This window comes from Elephantulus edwardii, unplaced genomic scaffold (genome assembly GCF_000299155.1).
Source record: "Elephantulus edwardii isolate Elephantulus edwardi_28Jun2011 unplaced genomic scaffold, EleEdw1.0 scaffold00161, whole genome shotgun sequence".
Classification (NCBI taxonomy): Eukaryota; Metazoa; Chordata; class Mammalia; order Macroscelidea; family Macroscelididae; genus Elephantulus; species Elephantulus edwardii.
Window position 1 is genome coordinate 7,553,464 of NW_006399911.1, and position 19,496 is coordinate 7,572,959.

The 19,496-nt window shown below is 44.0% G+C and overlaps 1 pseudogene; it reads right to left on the reverse strand.

Moving 5' to 3' along the window:
- The window catches only part of LOC102854461, a 45,734-nt pseudogene that overhangs the window by 15,922 nt on the left and 10,316 nt on the right, over positions 1–19,496 (reverse strand).

The following is a 19,496-nucleotide window of genomic DNA, read 5'->3' on the forward strand; positions in this document are numbered from 1 at the left end:
AGGCACCACTTCAATCTGGGCCTGTCTGTTCTGAATCGTCAGTTTCACTGTAATCCTTAGTCCCTTCCAGTCACCGGTGGCCTTGGCAATGTCATCACCAACCTTTTTTGGAGACAGACCCAGGGGGCCGATCTTGGGGGCCAGAGCGGAAGTGGCACCTACTTCCCCACTGGTACACCTCAGGTACACAACTTTAATCTCGTTGGGGTCGAACTTGGGCGGCGTGGCGGAGGCGGCTATATATCTTATGTCTACTTCAGATACAGATGTCCAGAATAATTAATTCAAAGCACCTGCCTGTGGGATTGCAGTGCAGCTTCTTACCACTAGGGCACCAGGGTTCCCCAGCCATGGAGAATTTGGAGTCACATTGTGAGGAACAATGTGACCCTCACCTGGGCCTAGGTCCCTCCTGACAGCCTTTCAAGTTACCATCCGGATGATGATAGCTGCCTGGTCCTGAGGGAACTTGCATCTCCCATCCTTCCAGCCCTTCCAGTCCTCTTCCTGAATTCGATCTTCCTCCTTTGGAATTTCCTGCATGAAATTTGCCTGGAATCAGCCCTGCTGGGCCTGTTCAGCCTATTGCAGCAAGAATATAATCTCCATCTGATGCAGTCCTGGAAAACTCTGGCCACAGCAGTGGTGAAGCACGGAGATGAGGATCAGGCTGCGTCCAGCCAGGAGACCAACCAAGAGGCAGAGCCAAGCATCTGGCTGCCTGTGTATTGCCCTCTACTTTGGCACTAGAAGGTGACAGCCTTGAAGAGGGGTCATCTGAAGGGCACTCTGAGGTGGATATGTGCCACAGCAGGGTCCCTCTCCATACTGAATGACTGCATCTCAGGGAGGAGGTGTGAAGAGTCAGGGGTGGTTCCATCATCACCTCCTCAGAAGACACTGGCTCCATGTTGGACCGGATCTCTGCCAACATCTCTTTTTTTTTCCAGAACATTGACCTGCTCCAATAGGAAATATTAGGGATTTGGAACCTCCAGGTCAGCCTTTGGGGCTTGTTTTCTTCTCTGCCTTAGAGACCATACTTTCTGTGCTGTCCTTGCCATAGACTTCAGCCATTGAATGCTAATTAAGCTTAGTGAAGCAACTGTCTTAAAACTGTCTTAAAATATTCCCCACGAAGGCAAGCTGCTATTATCTGTCCTTTCTCGTCACCAGCCAGAAGTTTGAGTAAGAAAGCTTGAATCTCTGCTCACTTAGCAAAGAAAATAGTGATTATTAAATCTGTTATTTTAGTAATCACCTCAGTAAGAATAGTCTGAATTTTTCCCAATTTGACTTATCTGAGGTGGAGCAAAGAGAATGCTTATCATAACTTTTTTTTTAGGGTTGCTTTTATATACCTTAGCATCTATGACTAAGTGTTTGAGGGGGTATTGTTTGGCCTTGCCCTGGGCACCCTGGCCAAAAGGGCTGACTTAAGCTTTTGCTGGTAGGTATCATTGACATATCTAAAGTGACTGGATTGATTTCTGTGCAATTAAAAAATTTATATTCTCTTTCTTAAGATAATATTCATCCCTGGCATTGGAAAGTTTGGGGCTTTTTGCCAGCTTCAATTATGAGATCAAATTCCCCTTTTCTTTGTCCTTATTCAGCAAGCACACTCTAAATTCTCATTTTCATGGTATAGACTATTAAAGGCCAATGTGTAACTGATCTCACTCCAGGTTTGTTTGTTTGTTTTATGTTTTGAGAAGAATGGGAATCCCAGGACACATGATTGTGCTAATAATGCAAAACCTATATTTGGACCAGGAGACATTTATCAGAATAGAGCAAGGAAACACTGCATGGTTCAAAATTAGGAAAGGAGTGCATAAAGGGTGTGTTCTGGCTCCATACCTTTTAATCTATATGTGGAATAGACCATTCGAGAGGCTGGACTTTATGAGGAAGAGTGTGGCATCACGATTGGAGCAAGAATCATCTACAACTTGAACTATGCAGATGATACAACCTTGCTTGCTGAAACTGAGAAGGACCTGAAGTGTTTTCTGTAGAAGGTCGACTGTAGTCTTCAATATGGATTGAAGCTTACCATCAAGAAGACAAGGATTCCTACCACTGGGCCCATTGGCAGCACCATGATGAATGGAGAAGAGATTGAGATTGTTAACAATTTCAGCTTGTTCGGCGCCACAATCAACTCTCTTGGCAGCAGCAGTCAGGAAATCAAAAGACACATTGCACTGGAAAAATCTGCCCTCAGGGACCTCTCCAGAGTGCTGAGGAGCAATAACATCCATCTAGAGACTAAGGCCATGATCTTCACAATTACATGCATGAGAGCTGGACAACAACTAAGGATGACAGAAGAAGAACTGATGCCTTTGAGTTGTGGTGCTGGATAGAGTATTGAACATATCATGGAAGCCAGGAGACAGGTCTTAGAGAGGGTGAAACCAAGTTTCTCCTTGGAGGCAAGCTCTTACTCACATACTTTGGGCACGTGGCCAGGAGGGACTGGTTCTTGGAGAAGGACATTATGCTTGGAAGGGTGGAGGGACAGTGCAGGTAAGGAAGATCCTGGATGAGATGGATTGATACAGTAGCTGGGGCTATGGGATTAACTGTGTTAGATCTGTGAGACTGGCTCAGGAAAGGGGTGGGTTCAGAGTTGTTGGACATAGGGTTGCTATGAGTCACAGGCAATTAGATAGCACATAACAACAACAACAAAAACTGATGAAATAATCTTGTGTTGTTATGTGCCAGAGTCACCTGCTACTCATAATGACCCTATGTACAACTGTGCTAAACCTTGTTCTATCCTGTGCTAATCTTATTGTTTCTGACAGACCTACCCCCAGTTACCCTCGTCACTGAATCAATCCATCTCATTGAGGGTCTTCCTCTCCTGTGCTGTCCCTCCACCCTCCCAAGCATGACATTCCTCTACAAGGACTGGTCCCCCCTTGCAACATGTCCAAAGCATGTCAGATGAAGCTTCAGAATCATTGCCTCCAAGGAGCAACCTGGCCTCACACTTTCCAGGATAAACCTGTTTATTCTTTTAGCAGTCCATGGTGTATTCAATACTCTTCTCCAGCACCACAGCTCAAATGCATCAATTCTCCTCCTATCATCCCTACTCTAGTTCCCTGATGCCTACATAGCAAGTGATTGCAAAGATGATGCCCTGTATCAGGCACATCTTAGTCTCCAGATTGACATCATTGCTCTTCAGTACTTTGGAGAGGTCTCTGTCAGCAGACTTTCCCAGTGCAATTAATTTTTTAATTTCCTGGTTGCTGGTGTCAAAAGTGTTATGGAGCCAAGCAAACTAAAGCTGTGAACAATCTCAGTCTCTTCACCATCCATCATGATGCTGCCAACTGGCCCATTGGTAAGAATCCTTATTTTCTTGATGTTGAGCCTCAATCTATATTGAAGGCTGCAGTCATTGACCTTCTGCAGCAAGTGCTTCAGGTCCTCCTCAGTTTCAGAAAGCAGGGTTGTGTCATCTGTATAACGCAGATTCTTGATGAATCTTCCACCAATCTTGATGCCACACTTCTCCTCATACAGCCCTGCCTCCCGGATAATCTGTTCTGCATATAGGTTGAAAAGGTATGGAGATAGCACACATCTCTGGCATACACCCTTCCCAATTTTGAACCATACATTATTCGATTGCTCTGTTCTGACAACTGCCTCCTGGCATAAGCACAATCAAGTTTTCTGGGATTCTCATTCTTAAGAGTTATTCAGCAAGTAAAAGTATTTCACAATATTAAATAAAATAATGCTACTTGCTGAATAAGAATCCATACAAAGCTTACTTTTTCTTTTCACCAAAATCTAAATTAAGTAAAGGCTAAATTTTACTACAGTAAAACATATTCTTTTGGCGAAGGATTATATTAGCAGACTAATCATGCAGAATTTTCTCTAATGGACTTTTTTTTTTCTAGAATGGAAACTTCTGTTCTTTTTTGAGTGATGATCTAAAATGAAATGAAATGTTAATAGATGTGCAATCATTAGATGTAATACAGGTGTATAATCATTAAATACAACACAACTTCTACTTATCAGGTACTGTACAAATTCTACTCATCAAATTTAATACAACTTTTACTCATACAATCAGAACAGATATAGGCAGGCATCAATGTGCCATGAAGAACAAAAAACTGAGAACTTCTGCTTCCATTCCTATAGGTTGCTATCTAAAGTATGACAGAAACCAACACAGGCACAGTTGTGCAACAGATACATACCCAGGTATATAATCAGAAAACCAGCACTTTAGTGCAACTGGAAGAGTCAGAGTTCTTACTCAACTTTTATAGATTTGGAATAAGCGCCTCAAGTCAATTCACTCCCGGGTAACCACCTATCAGGCACACATGTGCAGTCCTCAGGCATGGCCAGAAAAGACAGAAATTTTACCAAGCATGCAGTTACCAAATAAAATGCATGGATTTGGGAAGGCGAAGGAGGAGGCCAAGAGTTTGTATCTCAAAGGTCTCTTGAGACAACAGGTCTTATTAAGTGCCTTAGGATGTTTAAGACATAGTCCTCCTAACTGCAAAATTCAGAATCCCCAAGCAAGTAAAAAACAAACATTTCTTTTACTTACCAGGTGAGCCTGAATATCCCATCTGGGTCACCAAAACACAAGGGGTTTTTTCTCTAGTCACTTGCCAATAAGACAGTTCGATTGGAATATCCAAAGCACTTTATTTCAGATCTGGGAGAGCAGAGAGGATCTTCTCCAAAACTGCCTCTAAGAGCAGTCATTGGCTTTTACACTTATGTTCCATGTTACAGTTACCACTAAAGAAACAGCTTGAGAAGTAGTTTACATATGAATAAGAAAATACAAATCCAGGAAAGATGTATTTCCCCTCTAATAACCTGGTAGCTTAAGGTACAATTTACATATATTGAGAAAAACCGTTTCAAAGAGATAAATGCTAATATAGGAAAGATGTATTTCCTCTCCTGGTAAACAGGCAGTTTAAAGTACTTTATATGTTAACCCAGCAATTCCACGACTAGGAATACACCTCTAAGAAACTAGTTTCCACCCAAACAGATGATGCACACTCATTATTGTGGCATTCTTATAAACAGCAAAGAGGTGGAAGAAAGCCAAGTGCCCATCAACAAATCAATGGGTAGAAAAACTATAATATATTCACACAGCAGAATACTACACAGAACTGAAAAAGGAACTAATAAAATGCTGTTGTTATGTGCCCTCGAGTTGCCTGCGACTCATGGTGACTCTACGTACAAAAGCCCTGCTCTATCTTGTGTTAATCTTACTGTCTCTGACACACCTACCCTCATTACCATGGTCACTGAATCAGTCCATCTCTTTGAGGGCCTTCCTCTCTTGCACTGTCCCTCCACACTCCCAAGCATGACATCCCTCTCCAAGGGCTAGTCCTTGCAAAATGTCCCAAGTATGTCTGATGAAGCGTTGGAATCCTTACATCCCTGGTGTACACCCTTCCCAATTTTGAACCATACATTATTCGCTTGCTCTGTTCTAATGACTGCTTTGTGGTCCAAGTACAGGTTTCGAATAAGAACTATCAAGTATTCTGTGATTGCTATTCTTTTCAGATTTAGCCACAGTCTGTTGTGGTCCATACAGTCAAATGCCTTTGTAAAGTCAACGAAACACAGATAGACATTCCTCTGGTACTCAACTGCTTTCAGCCAAGATCCATGTAATATTAGCTACAATATTCCTAGTACCACAGCCTCTTCTAGACCCAACTTGCACTTCTGGGAGTTCTCCGTTGACATGCTTTTCCAATCGTGTTTGGATAATCTTCAGCACAATCTTGGTTGCATGTCATGTTAATGATATTGTTCAGTAATTTCTGTACTCTGTCAGATCACCTTTCTTTGGAATGGCAACAAATATAGATCTCTTCTTTTCAATCAGCCAGGAGAGTTTGTCCTCCAGATTTCTTGGCAAAACTTGGTGAGAACATCTAGGGCAGCATCTGTTTGTTGAAATTTATCAATTGGTATACCATCAATTCCTGGAGCCTTCCCCCCTCCCCCCAATTCTTTCAGAGCAGCTTGAACTTCTTCACCACAGACTCTTGCTCATATGTTGTTTCATGAAATTCTTCTGTGGCTGCCAATTCCTTTTGGTCCAAAAGGAACTGTATACTCTTTCCATCTTCTTTTAATGTTTTCTGGATCATTTCTTACTCTGCCCAAAGCATCCTTAAGTATTGCAATTCGAGACCAGAATTTGTTCGTAACGGAGAACATTATGCTGAGTGAAATATGTCAGTCACAAAAGGACAAATACTGCATATAACACCATTGTTATAAAACAGGGCTAAGATGAGGGTTGAGGGGAAACTGATAACAAGGGACAAATAAAGAACACTGCATTGGAACAGATGAGGGAAACTGTTTAAAAGCAATATATGATTAGGCATTTTCTGTATGACAGTAGTCCAGAATAAGAGATGCATAGCAAAGTGGATTGGTGAATGGGGGAAGGAGGAAATTATGCAACAATGAATATTTTTTAAAAGTGAACTGGGGGGGGTAGGAGGGAAAATGTGAATCAATGAATGAAAATCCAACTTTTCTGTAAACTTTCATTAAAATGACAATGAAAAAGAAGAAGTACATGACTTAAAAAAGAAACATGGAATTCTAGGTCAAAACAACTAGTTTTGCAGGATGGAGGCAACTGATGTTCGTTTTATAACTAACTGATATGTTTGGATAATCCTCAATTTATTAATACTACGCTATCATCTCCCCCCTTTTTTGGTATCAGTCATATCTATTAAGACCTGCTTTAATCAGAGAATGTTCTGATTTAGGGCAAAGGTTCTAGACTAATTCTTGAGGGAGTAAGGCTTCTTTATAAAGATCTCTCTTTTAATTTGTGGGCTCACCATTTGAAAATAGGAGTGTAGGCCCTCTGCCTGCTTTACGCTGAATAAAGGCATTGAAATGAAGTGGGGAGGGGAACCAACTTTAACATTTTGCTGGCGGTCTTGAGTTGAAGCTGTATGTCTTCTTGTTCAGTGAGAAGATCTTTTCATAACGTTTTCTGCCCTCTGAACTGTAAGATGTCTAACAAACAGGAATGCAGGCATAAAAAATAAACATCAGGAAGCAGAAAAGGAGTGCTACCAACTGCTATGTTTTTCTCTTGCCTTCCCCCTCCCATGACTTAACAAATCAGTAATACTTTAGTGATTTTCTAATACACAGGAACAGCATTAAAGTGTTACTATAACTTGTCTGGGTGGTAGTTAAAATGCTATTACTTTTGTTGAAGTTTTCTGTTGCGGTTAAATGATCTTAAATGCTATTATTTATCTTTTTTACTGCTTCTTAGAGCTAAGGATTAAAACAGTTACAAGTAACTATATTGATGCATTGTATGTAATGTACTAGAATTTGCCCACTTAAAGTGCTATACTAAATGGTTTATTTATTTCTTTAACTTTTGAGATTTACTTTTTAAATATTCTAAATGTAGCATGGCATAGACTGTACTGTCTTACTCTCCTTTTTCTTTAAAAGCACTGGTTATCCCTCTTACTATCTTTCAGTGTGGCTGCAGAGACCTGTGCTCATTTTTAATGCTTTTTACTGTTGCTTAATTTGCCCTGCTTATAATTTTTATTTAAAATAAGCAAAATAAAGTTTGTAATGTTTCAGAGGGGTCATTGCTTTTACTTAGCTCAACACCTAATAAGTGCTTGATTAAAATTTTGGTACCTGAAGTTTTTAAGATGCATAGTTTCTCAAAGAAATAGCTTTTTTATTATCAAGTATGATGGCAGTACAGTGAAACTAACAGAAAACATGTTATTGGGTTTTTTTTCTTTGGAGGAGGAGAGGCAGCCTTTTCTCTAACTTTTCTTGGTAAGTTTAGTGGGAGTGGCTAGCTGAACTTCAAGGCTCCATCCACCTTTGCTTCCCCATCTGGCAGTCATGTCGCCCTTTTGTTTCTGGAACCGGGCTCAGGGTTCAGGTTCTGGAACAAGACTTACTTAGTGTTCAGGTTACTTACAAGAAAGGGAGCAAACTTAGAAAGGACAAACTTATGAGTTACAAAGAAAACAGCTTTGGGGATGTTACTTATTGGTGTACTGGAGGAGAATACGGAAGAAAATGGCTTAGATAAAGTCTCTCATACACAATTTTATGGGCTAAATTTAAACCCATTTCTGGCACTATTTTAATTCAGAGCAAGGCTAAAGCAACACCTGATTTTACCAGAGCTGTGTTTCCTGACAGGGCTCAACCATTCCCTTATTTATGGTGTTGCTTTTTAAATTTTCATTTTTATTGTCACCCTGAATGCTTTCAGAAACTAAAATTTGATCTTTTGCCTCTTAAAGCCATTTTTTAAAGCCATTTTTTGTGGTTTCCCAGGACTTGAATTCGATTTTGTCAGGCATGTGCTGCAAGAGACTCCCACCTGCATGTTTTGGACTTTTAGGGGGGAAAAAGTTACTGGGTATGCAGTTTTGTTTTAAAAGAAGACTATATTAGCTGAGCAGGTATGTTTTGGTTTTGTTTTTGTGTTTTTTTCCTCAGTGAGAAACTCTAGGGGAAGAGTTTCATTCAGTAAGAAGTGCTATTTCTTCTCAGGTTTTTCTGAGACTTTGAGAAGTCGTGTGTTTTGAGGAAAACAACAGCAATGACAGAAGTCACTGAGAAACCAGACTGAACCTCCTCCTATTCTGTCCTATTTTGTTTTCTTCATGTGGATCAGAATGTTCATTCATCCTTCCAACCAGAACGTGGTTCTTCTAAATAGTGCCTGCCCCAGGACTTAGGCCTTCTTCTAGTGTCTTTGTTTATTATGTTATAATATAGTATGACCTGTTGTCTTTGTCTGGTCTCCACACCCACTCTCACCATATTCCAATTAGAAGGTGGGATGGGCAGTGCAGGCCCTGTGGAGGGTGTGAAAGAACTCCATCTTAGCCCACTGGTGATGAGGTTGTTGTTGTTAGGTGCCATCTAGTTGAATACAACTCATAGCAACCCTATGAACAAAAGACCTGAACCCAATACTTGGAGGGCAATGGGGTAGCTTGGGCAGGGGTCCCGGCCCTCACCAGAGACACAGCGGGACCAATGTGTTTATGGAGCACCCACACAGAAACTCTGCCTCTGCTCTCTACCTGCTATTTTTCTGTGTCAGAGATCAAACAGCCCCTCGAGTTGGGAGGGCTCACTTGTCAGAATGCTACACACATGGAGCAGATGTTTGATTCTGCCCAGGGACATAGACCTCAGTGCCATAAGGGTGTGGAGACTCCGAGTTAATGCCTACATGTTTCACAAAAGGAAATTGACTTCAGAGACAGGACACTGTTACAGCAGAGTTGCAGCTGGGGCAAGTACTATACCCACAGACACTGACATTCAGACTCTGGGCCTCCAGCAACAACTGGCTGGTGAACGCAGCGGGAGGCATTGGGATTTTACATTCTTCAGGGGCTTCTCTGCATCAGTACAGTGAGGGGGCTTTGAAAGACAGGAGGACCCAGAAGGCACAAAGCTGGAGTCATCACACTCCACTTAACACATCATGTTTTTTCCCCCTTGGCTGCCAGGAGGCTCAGGAAACACTGACTGGCTCATTTTAAACACTGTTTCTGGGAGATCATCAGTTGCATGCTCCTACACTGAGGGTTATCCTTCTATCTGGATTTTAACAGTCTGTCTGTTTCTGGGGTTTTACAGTAACCACTCCAAAGTCCTCTTGGGAATGGAAGTGCAGAAGAAATAAAAAGTAAATGACACCCATATCTGTGAGTTGAATGAGATTCTTTTTGCTGTTATTGTTATGGGCTCTTGAATCAGCTGACCATCTGGCAGGGTTTCATAGGGAGTAAATCATAAGGGAGGAGACTGACCATCCTTCTCCTGCAGGGCATGTTTGTAGGATTGCAGTGCAGCTTCTTACCACTAGGGCACCAGAGTGCCCTAGCCATGAGGAATTTGGAGTCACATAGTGAAGAATATGTGACCCTCACCCGGGCCCAGGTCCCTCCTGATGGTCCCTTCAGGTGCCAGGTTACCATCTGGAAGATGATAGCTGCCTGGTCCTGAGAAAACTGGCATCTCCCATCCTCCCAGCCCTTCTGGTCCTTGTTCCAAATTCAGTCTTCCTCCATCGAAATTTCCCCGCATGAAATTGGCACAGAGTCAGCCCTGCTGGGCCTATTCAGGCTTTTGCAGCACGTATATGGCCTCTGTCTGATGCAGTCCTGGAAAGTTCTGGCTAGAGCAGTGGTGAAGCACAGAGATGAGGATCAGGCTGCGTTTGGCCAGGAGAGTAGCCCACAGGCAGAGCCAGGCACCTGGCCACCTGTGCACTGCCCTCTACCTTGGCACTAGAAGGTGACAGCCTTGAAGAGAGCCAGGTGTCATCTGAAGGGCACTCTGAGGTGAATATGGGCCAGAGCAGGGTCCCTCTCCATGCTGAATGGCTGCATCTGAGGGAGGAGGTGTGAAGGGTCAGAGGTTGTTCTGTCCTCACCTCCTCAGAGGAAACTGGCTCCATGTTGGATCCAATCTCTGCCAACATCTCCTCTGTTTCTTCAGAACACTGGCCTGTTCCAACAGGAAGTATTTGGGAATTGGAACCTCCAGGTCAGCCTTTGGGGCAGGATGGATAAGGGAAGGTCAGGAACAAACAAAGCCAGGGATATCTGGTTGGTCCATGACCATTTTTAGGGAATCCCACTGTGGTCCTTGCACCTACAGCCTTGGGCTCTAACTCATGAATTATGGTGGGTTTCTCCAAAGGTCACCGTTCTCTTCTCTGCCTTCACCATCTGGCTCGGGGTTCATTCTGGGACCAAGAAGGTAAGGGAGCTCTGGGGGTGTATTCCTAGAGGGTTGTGCTGCCAACCCAAATGCTTTATGGAGAGACAGCCAGGAGTCAGTTCAATTGGACTGCAATGCATTTAGAGAAGTAGGCAATGGGCCATAGTTCAAAGCCAGCTGTGCACCCGAACCATCTGGAAAGTTCTCAAAATTATCTATCCCCAAGTGTCTCCCCTCAAGGGAGTGCTGAGATGGTCTTGACTTCTCATAAAAATGTTGGCCAACAGCAGAGCTCTGGTGGCCTAGTGGTAAGGAGCTGCAACTACAATCCCAGAGGCGTACGGTTCGAATCCACCAGATGCTCTGCCGGGGAAGGAGGGACAATCTGCTCCTGTACTAGTCAGATCTGATTTGATGGTACACTCACACAAAAATAATAATAATTTAAAAAAAATGTTGGCCATCGAGTCTACCCAGAAGGCAATTACTACTAAAAGATTGCTGTTGTTGTTGATTGCCATTGAGTCAAGCATGACTCATAGCAACCCTATGAACAAAAGGGCTGAAGCTTTTCTATAACTATTGTAATTTATAGAAGAGTTTCTGGAGTTTATAGAGTTTCCAGAGGCATGTTGTTTAGGAAGTGGATGCCACTTCTGTTTCCAAATGTATCATAAACCGGGAACACCACCAAACACTGTCCATTGTGGGTAACCGTTATGGCATTTGGCACTCCAATGGCACGAGGTTCAGCATCACAGCAACCCCAGGTTACCTCAGTACAGCATATTGACAGAAGAATGCTGTATCACTTAGAAGAATGTTCCTCCAAAAATGTAATAACAACCAACTTTTAAATACAAAGGCCCTTCCCGAAGTCTTATTGACTCTAAACAAAAGGCTTAAATAAAAAACAAAACAACACACCAACCAATATAGTATGTTGTTGATATGTGCCTTTGAGTTGCATGCAATGTATAGCAACCCTATGTACAGCAGCTCTGAACCCTTGCCTGTCCTGAGCCAGTACACTGATTTCGACACACCAACTCCCATTGCCCCAGATACTGTATGAATCTATCTCATCTGAGGTGTTCCTCTCCAGCACTGTTCCTCCACCTTTCTGAGCATGATGTACTTCTCCAAGGACCAGTCTCTCCTGGTCATGTGCCCAAAGTATGTGAGACAGAGCTTCAAAATCCTAGCCCAAAGGAGAGGCTTGGTTTCAGCCTCTCCAAGACATATCTGTTTTCTTGGCAGTCCATGGTATGTATATTCAAGACTCTTCTTCAGTACCACAACTCGAAGGCATTTATTCTTCTTCTGTTATCCTTGTATTATCCAGCTCTTTGATGCAAAGCAAGTAATTGTGAAGACTATGGCCTGGATCAGGCGCATCTTAGTCTCTAGACTGACATCGTTGCTTTCTAGCACTCTGGAGAGGTCTGTAACAGCAGGTTTTCCCAATGCAGTGTTAAGAGTGTTGATTGTAGATCTGAGCAAGCTATAATTGCTAACAACCTCAATCTCTTCTCCATCTATATCATGGTGCTGCCACTTGGCCTAGTGGTGAGAATCTTTGTTTTCTTGATGTTGAGCTTCAATCTATATTGAAGACTGCAGTCCTTGACCTTTTGCAGCAACCACTTCAACCCTGTGGAGCAGGATTTACCATGTCACACATGGTGTCACCCAGAGTCTGCAATGACTCCTTGGGGATTGGGAGGTGCCAAAGGCAGGAAGAAGCCTGCCTTCTACTTCCCCACTGATTCTCCTGGCCCTGGAACTTTGAGACCTCGGGGGTGGGCTTAGCGAGCTCTGGCGGCCTAGTGGGCGAAGAGTTATGCTACCAACTAGATAGAAGACAAGCTGGGCAAATCCACCAACTGCTCAGCAGGAGAAAGACAAGTACTCTTTCCCCGTGTGACTTAGTCTCCGAAAAGCTGCCAGAAGGTCATCTATGAGTCGTTCTGGGAGGGCAAGGGTTGCCTTTGTTGGCTTGGAGTTAGGACTGCGGGTCAGGAATGGGAGTGGATCTGAGCATAGACGCACATGTGTATTGGGTAGGTCTGGGCTATCCTGGCAAGCTCTGATGACCCTTCTACCGCTGGTCAGTGGAGAACACCAGAGGGAGGGAGTGTCTCTCTCCCCTCTTCTACCCTAAGAGCCCCATCTCCCTTAACACAGGAGCAATGGCGGTCAGCACCTCCCTCCACCCATGGCCCACCCTGGCGCCCACCGGCGTGAGCCTGAGGTCCTGCAGTACTCAGTCCAGGCTGTGGTACTCGCAGAGGTCGAGGCGCACCAGCTCCTCCTGCAGCTCCAGCACGCACCCGCCACGCCGTCCAGCAGACGCCACAGCAGCCGGCGCTTTTGCGGCTGCACCATGTGATCATGGATGTCGTCCAGGCGGCACAGCAGGTCCAGATAGCGCAGGTAAGAGAGGGACGAGAGGCGGTACTGGAAGGCCTGGCGCTCGCGCTCGGGCACCGGGTGGAGCAGGGCCGCTTCCTGGTGCAGCAGCTCCTGCAGCCTCACGTGGGAGGCGTCCCAGAGGCGCTGGCAGGCTCTGGGGAGGAACGGGGTCCCAGCTCTAAGCTAGTGCTGTCTCACCGCAAGGGGGCCCGAGGGACCACTGAACCCTCCGAGGAGGAGGGTGAACCCTCAGGGTATAAGGGTAAGGTTTCTTATGGGAGAGCATATGGAATTCCTAGTATGAAAGGCCCACTGAGGCGCTCAGGAGAAGGGGAAATGGTGAGGACTCCCCTGAAAAGGCCTTCTGGGAGCCAGGGCAAGGGTGAGGCCCGGAGTTGTGAGAGGTGGGCAGTGAGTGCGCACTGAGGCGAGATCTTTCCGCGGAGCAGAGCCCTAGTTCTGAAATTGGCAGTACGAGGGAAGCTTGAGGAGAGAGAGCTGTGGTCTAATCCAAGAAGCCCAGGGAGCAGGGACAGGTGACGGGGACCCAGCCTGAGGGGCTGCACAGGGACTGCGTGTGCACTGTGCTCTCAGCCCTGTCCAGGAATCCTATCCCAGCACCCACTCACCCTTCAGATATGGCACCCTCCTCTACCCACTGCCCTCTTCACAGTGGAACCTGCAACTCAGGTGGTTCCACCCCGACGTTCTGTTCCATTGCCTCTGTGTCCTAAGATATTCCAAGAATGGAGAGCATGAGGCCCACTTAACTGCACCCGAAGGGAAGGGGCCTCTGGCTCCAGGATCCAGCTGGCTGTCCTGGGGGAACCAAGGCAGAGAATGGAGATCAAGTCATGAATGGTCTCAGTTTAAAAACTCCCCAGAAGCCATGAGGCTCTAGATAGAGGTTAGTGCTGAAGGCCCTGGTCGAGCTGCAATCTTTAACTCCCATTACACCCAGTTTAAGGAGCTCTGTTGGTGTGGTTCCTTGTGCTATATTTTTGTTGTGTTTTTTTTTTTTATAAAAAAATTAGTATAGGGTATTTTTTTTTATTCTTGAAAAATCTTTAAGGATTTAAAAAAATTTTTCTACTAGTTTACTTACAAAATTAAAATACAAATTTGAACAAATTCTTTCAATTTCCCTCACCCCCCCCATCAAATTGTACAACCCAATGATTAGTTGCCCCTTCCCCCTACACATCCGCATACTTCTGCTTCCAGCCTCTCCCACCCCACCTGGATCCTTATACTCATTCTACAATAACGTTTTTATACAATATTTATCCTTATGTGACTGAGTTCGTTCACTCAGCATAATGCTCTCCAGTCCCTCCCAAGTTAGGTAATAATCTACAAAGTTATTTCTCCTGGAGTGTAGGGTATATTTTTAGCCAGTCACTGTTTTTTTTGTTGTTAATTGAAATTTTAGTTGAAGTTTACAGAGACTTTGAATTTCCATTCATACACTGTCGCAGAATTTCCTCCCTGTTCTCCCCTCCCCACTGGTTCCTTTTCTCTTTGAAAAGAAAAAAAAATTGTTATACGATCCTCCCCCCACCCACTCCACCATGCAGTTCTCATTCTGGACTCTTGTCATGAAAATAATACCTAATCATACATTCCTTTTAAATAGTTCTCTCCTAGTTGTTTTGTCCCTTGTGCTGTTAACCATTGTATCCAGCCTCCCTTCACATCAGTATCTGACTGTCCTCGGAAGCAGGTGTGAGATGACAGAAAAGGCATTGAATTTTACAGAAGCCTGGCGTCAGGCTCCAAATCCCAACATTCCCTCTTGGAAGTAAACACACACACACACACACACACACACACACACACACACACACACACAGAGCTGAGTTGGTGAAGAGCACATTGAGAAATGTGAGAGGGGTGCTTGGTGGGCATTGGGCTCATTTGGAGCCTCTGTTGGCTATGGGCTCAGGGGTAAGAGTCAATCTGCTCACAACTTGATCCTGATCACTGGGAGTGACATCTTTGACTCTGTGCTAAGGGGCTTATGAAAAAATACATATAGGAAGGCAGGGGCCCAGAAGATGGAGGGAAGAGGGCAGCAGTAAGGAGGACCAAAAGCCAAGGGAGTCCCTAACTTTTAAAGAGGAGCTAAATTATCTGTTAGAATGTAGATTCTGATGAAAAGGGCTGAAGTGGAGCCCAAGACTGCATTTCTAAAAACTTCTAGGCACTGTAGATCCAGGTTGGCTCTCCGTGAATTGTGTGGGATAAAAGTGGTAGGGTGGCTGCCTGGATCTGCACCCTTCTAGCTGTGTCTAAAATGGAATAGGTCCCTATCCCATGGGCTCCTTGGGAGGCTTATCTGAAATGATCGCTACATAAGGCTGCATCCAAATGCCAGCCTCTCCTAGAAAGGGTGTCTGCTTGGAACTTGAAGCTGAAAGTGACAGGCACTAAAATCTATCCACCTAACCAGAAAATGTCACTGGTCACACTCTTCACCCACCCACTGGAAGCTTTGAGAGTAAGGGTTGTAACTTAGGATAGAATGGAAGCGGGGAGGGGGGGGGGCGGAGAGAGAATGGCAACAGAGATCAAGATAAAGAGTGTAATTAAATGTTATGTGGTGGAACAGATGAAGGACAAATGTGTGGCTATTGTACTTTTTAAAAATATTTGTTTGAAAATTTTCAAAATAAAATTGGGTTTATAAAAAAGTTAAGACTTTTTTTTTTCAGGCTTGCAGAAACACCACCACTGTTTATTTGAGGAACACATGCTGCCCATTTGAAGTTCTGACAAGAGGCACAGGGTTGAGACCCCCAAAAATATTACCTTCCTTTGCAGAGGTCACAGACCTCAACTCTTTCACCATTGTGCATTGTCACCAGGGGGCCTTCAATTTGAGGTGCCCTGGGAAGCAGCAGTCTGCCTGGTGGCAGAGCCCTTTCCTGAGGGCCCCAGGCCAGCGGGTAAGTCACTCAAAGAAGCTGTCCTTCTGCAGAAACGAGGCATACTTCTGCAGCCGGCTCCAATGTTCCTGCTCTCTCATTGCAAACTTCGTCAGCTGGAACCTCTCCTGGAGGAAGTTCTCGCATCTCCTTTCCAACGACAGCCTCGGAGGGAAGGCTTTACTTTTCAAGTCATTCTGAAAACTGGTGCCATTTCTTGAGAGCTCTTCTATGAGTGGGTTGGCTGCAAAGTCAAAATGGAAAACAGAATTCTGGATCTTTGTAGCATTTTTGACAGACTCGATTTCAAGTGGATTGTCACCTCGAAGAAGAAAACATGGATGGTATGAAGACATGGCAAACACGGGCTTCCAGTTAGGTGCCAGGTGGTAGGATCTGGGTGGGGCAAAGGCACAGATGATTTGGGCCTTGGCCACGTCCAGGAGGCGCACCATGACATCCTGGGAGAAGATGAGCACCATGCCAGGTAAGACGGGGACTGGGGCCACAGCGCAGTTGGTTTCATTGAGGTACTTCTCAGGCCTCTCAACAAGCAGGCTGATGGTGGGCTCTTGGGTCCCGCTGGCAGTCACCAAGTGGAGGGAGGCATCTGTGCACAGCACCACACATTTAATTTTAGATTTTGCTGGAACCTCAGGATACACGTTGTGTCCTTCATGGACCAAGAAGTAGTCTAGGAAGTGAATGCTTTTGCAGAAACATCCCTCCGGAAGAGCAACTACTCCAAATGGGATTCCTTCATTCGGGTCCCACAATGTGAGCACACTGTCTTTGCAGGCCAGCACCAGGAAGGAGCAGGAGAAACTGAGAGCAGAGGCTATGATGGGCGCTGCACAGGGCCATACGGCTTCAGGTTCAACTTTCTCTTTCAGGGTTTGGTTAAGTGAATAGAGAAGAAAGATGATTTCCAGTCCAGTGGACACTAAGGACATGGGCTGCCCCTGAAGGGTTCTTGACCTCCCCTGGCACTGCAAACATGCAGCTAGGGAGGAGAAAGTGGAGCAAGGCCACACTGACTGGCTCCTCCTCCCATGCCCCATCCAGGTGCTTCTTGTACAAAGTCACCCCAACCCCCTCTACCTTCAAATTGTACAGACTACAACTCCCAGAGACTACAGCTCCCAGAGGTACAGACTACAACTCCCAGAGTTCTGTGGGGAAACGGTATCTTTAAAAACAGACTTTGGTGGGAAATCTGCGAGGACAGTGGAGGGAGTGCTGGGCCAAGACTTGTGACCCAGCCACCCCACACCCATTTGGGCCAATCATATATACCACATCTATAATATCTATAAGATTTATCAACCTTCCATACAATACTCACGTACTATTGAGGATTAAGTTACGTTGGGAATCAAACTGGTCTGGCCTGACTACATGGGGCCCACTAACTCAAACAACAGGGAGATCCTGAGCATATCCAAAGAGTGGGGAAACTATTTCAAAAGGGAACAACAGACTACCTCCTTCATTATTTAGGTTTCCCCGAGCCCCTCCCCACGTGTATCAGTGTGGGCTTCCTCCCTCCCCACTCATGTGAGCGTTGGAGTGTACACGTACCCTCTACGCATCTGCTCTTGTTCCTGCCCAACCTTCTCTTAGAGCAGTGACATCAAATAAAAAACCAGCTACCATCTCAGACATGAAAAACTCTGCCACATCAATGGCCCATAGAAAGAAGAGTGCTTCACTTGTCCCACAAGCCCAAAGCAAGATATCAACCCCCAAAGAAGACACAGTAGCAATGGATTTCCTGAAACCAGAAAGCCTGATGGAACTTTCTGGCACTGATTTTTAAAAAAATGATAGAATATTTTCAATGGATGAAAAAGAAATGATGAATTACAGGTCAGTGCTAGAAAAGATCAGGAGGAGCTTAAAAAAATCCAAAATAACTCAGAGAAAACAAATGAAGCATTAGAGGCACTGGAAAAATAAGAAACTGTGATCCAAAATATGAAATCTAAGGTTTCTGATGCTGTCAACATGATGGAGGGACATACGAATAGAGGTGAAGAGATGGAAAGCAGAATCAGTGAAATAGAAGATAGATTTGTCACCACAGATCTGACCAAGAAAAAAGCAGAATCCAAAAAGAAGGAAACAGAAGAAAGCTTAAGAATAATGTGGGATACCATTAAAAGAAATGATATCCGCATCATAGGAATCCCACAATGGGAAGAAGTAGTAAAGACACTGAAAAAGTTGTGGAAGAATTACTAGAGGAAAACTTTCCAGGCATAATGAAGAATGACAGAATATATATTCAAGAAGCTGAACGAACACCATATGGAATAGACCCTAAAAGAAAAACACCAAGGCACATCATTGTCAAATTTGCTAGAACTAAAGATAAGGAGAGAATACTAAAAGCAACGAGAGAGAAAGTAACCTATAAGGGAGAACAGATAAGATTAACTGCTGATTTCTCAGCAGAAACGATGCGAGCAAGAAGAGAGTGGAATGGTATATATCAAACTCTTAAAGAACACAACTTTCAACCAAGAATACTGTATCCTGCAAAACTGTCCATCAAATATGAAGGAGAGATTAAAATATTCCCAGAAATACAGAACCTAAAGGAGTTCGTAAGAACAAGACCAGTCTTACAGGAAATACTGAGAGAAGTCCTTCGTACAGAGATGCCACAGAAAACAAGATGGACCAAAGTAACTAGCAACAACACCAAAAAGAATTGATCAAAATGACAGCAATAAAACCCTACCTCTCAATAATTACACTGAACGTGAATGCTTTAAATGCACCACTGAAGAGAAAAAGAGTAGCAGATTGGATAAAAAAAACCCAAATCCATCAATATGTTGCCTACAAGAGACACATCTGAAAAATGAAGATAAAGAAAGATTAAAAATAAAAGGATGGGGGAAAATATACCAAGCAAATGGCAACCAAAAAAAAGCAGGAGTAGCGATACTAATATCTGATAAAATAAATTTCAATGCAAAAACCATTACAAAGGACAAAGAAGGTCACTACATAATGCTCAAAAGGTCAATAGAACAAGAGGATATAACAATATTGAATATCTATGCACCAAATAAAAGACCTGCAAAATATATAAAGCACACATTAACAAAATTCAAAAAGGAGATAGACAACACCACTATAGTACTTGGAGACTTCAATACACCCTTTTCAAAAAAAGATAGAACTACCAAAAAGAATCTCAACAAAGATACTCAAGAATTAAAAGACACAATTAACCAACTTGATCTCATATTTATAGGCTAGTGCACCCCAAAAAAGCACAATATACCTTCTTTTCCAATGTGCATGGAACATTCTCCAGAATAG